The 2,185-nt window shown below is 42.4% G+C and overlaps 1 non-coding gene across 1 annotated transcript; it reads left to right on the forward strand.

Moving 5' to 3' along the window:
- Positions 1–1,109: 1,109 nt before the first annotated feature.
- On the forward strand, positions 1,110–1,216 carry LOC136204405 (small nucleolar RNA R71). The gene has a single exon (XR_010675247.1). It is a non-coding gene; the product is annotated as a small nucleolar RNA R71 (small nucleolar RNA).
- The last annotated feature ends 969 nt before the right edge of the window (positions 1,217–2,185 follow it).

Raw genomic sequence — 2,185 nt, forward strand, 5'->3', positions numbered from 1 at the left:
TGGGCTTTGGGTCTCCCATTCCTAATTTCCTGTAAACAGACAACGGCATAAGATTTATGCTTGCACCAAGATCACATAAAGCACGTTTAAAATGAACCTTGCCTATTGTACAGGGAATGCTAAAACTACCAGGATCTTTAGATTTTTTAGGTAACGAATTTGTTAGCATGGCAGAACATTCCTGGCTTAGCATTACAGTCTCATGATCTCCTAGTTTTCTCTTTTTAGAGATCAGCTCTTTTAAAAAATTTCCATACACAGACATATTCTCAAGAAGTTCAAGAAACGGGAGGTTAATCTCGATTTTCTTAAACACATTTAACATTTTGGAATAATCCTTGTCTAACTTAGCTCTCCTAGAAGTAGGATAAGGCAAGGTAACCTATGTTGGTGGTACATCAGTTTCAGTAATCGGAGTTGGATCAGAAACACTTACCTGTAGAGTAGACGGGGTAGAGATATTACCAGGAATGGGGTCTGCCTTGTCTTGCTGAGGCACAAAGGCTGGTGCGCTTACCTGTGTTCCGCTCCTAAGCGTGATTGCTCGTGCTTCCTCTTCTACCAATTTACTGACCTGTGTTTGAAGCCTTTGGCAGAAAGCTACATTGTGTGCCAATCTTCTTTCTATGGCACTCAGGCTCTCTCTCAGGACATCTATACTTCTTTCCCATTCAGTCTCAGAACCTGATCCTCGATGTCTGTCCTGTTGCCAATGCGTGCCATTTGACCCATATTGTTTTAGATAATGGATCTATTCAAGTACAATCGGGCACTCCACGTTCTTGTGCCCTCCGCTGCACACCTCACAGCTTGCTACTGGTTCCGATGATTTCAGGTGAGTTTCCAGTAGATCTACTTTTTCTGTAAGCGCTGCTATCTGATGATTTGATTCCGAAAATATTCCAGGGAACTCTTTGGCTGTTGTGCCTCTTCTTGGAGCCGGCTTCTCAACTTGCCAACATGCGCTTCGTTCAGCTAATTCTTTCATCAGATTGTATGCTTGAACTGCAGTCTTGTTGAATAGATTTCCTCCCGCTGCTGCATCCAGAAAGGCACGGCTGACAAGAGATATTCCTGAGTAGAACATGTCAACAAGCTGGTACCGCTGGTAACCATGGTGGGGGCACTGTCTTAACAACTTCTGGAACCTCTCCCAGGCTAGATGCAAGTTCTCACTATCGGACTGCCTAAACGAGGTGATGTCGCTTCTGAATTGTGCAGTCTTTGACGGAGGGAAGTACTTTGCTAGAAACGCTGATACTGTAGTGTCCCAGTCAGTGAGAGACCCTGGCTCAATGGATTGTAGCCATTCTGCAGATTCTTCTTTCAAAGAAAATCTAAACAGCTTCTGGAACATCTGTTCAGATGCGACGTCTTCACACTTGAAAGTGCTACAGTATTCCATGAATTTGTCGAGATGTGAGTTAGGATCTTCGTAGTAATCCCCACCGAACTGTCCCGAGTTCTGGATCATCTGAATCATTGTTGGTCTGATTTCAAATGACATTGCTGTTATTATCGGATCGAGAATGCCAAAGGTGCTTATAGGCCGCTTTGCCCTCAACAGCTCCATGACCGACGGATCTTCGGCCATTGTGTCACCCTTTTACGTCCTGCAAGAACAATATCAGCTTAAGAATCAAAATGCAATGATTAGTAATTCCCAGAACCTCGGTTCTTGGAATTCCAAACAATTATATAAACCTATCACCAAAAGTAAACTAGTTATAAACAAAAATAGTCCCCGGCAACGGTGCCAAAAACTTGATGCTCGTAAAATATATAGCGGTTAACAGGACAAGTGTATCCTATCGCAGCAAGTAATACAGTGCTAAGCACAGGATCGAACCACAAGGACTATTTATCCCAACTAGTCGGCCCAAGGTAGGAACACAATTTTTCGGAAGGGTAAATATGTGGTAGAGTGATTAAAGAGGCTAATTTCTAAAATAAAAGATAAAAACGTTTGACAGGGAAGAATTCGAATTAATTGATGACAAAATCTAAGATGGGGATTCCCTTAATTGGATCCCATGTATGATTTACTGGGATTTAGTTTCATATCATAATGATAATTGATGGTAACCACCTAATTAACCACGTGGAGATTGTCAGTCTCCTGTAGTCTATTCGCATGCATTTGGTTGACGGCTTGATTAGGCATATAACCTAGGGCATACAAAGC

This window comes from Euphorbia lathyris, chromosome 8 (genome assembly GCF_963576675.1).
Source record: "Euphorbia lathyris chromosome 8, ddEupLath1.1, whole genome shotgun sequence".
Classification (NCBI taxonomy): Eukaryota; Viridiplantae; Streptophyta; class Magnoliopsida; order Malpighiales; family Euphorbiaceae; genus Euphorbia; species Euphorbia lathyris.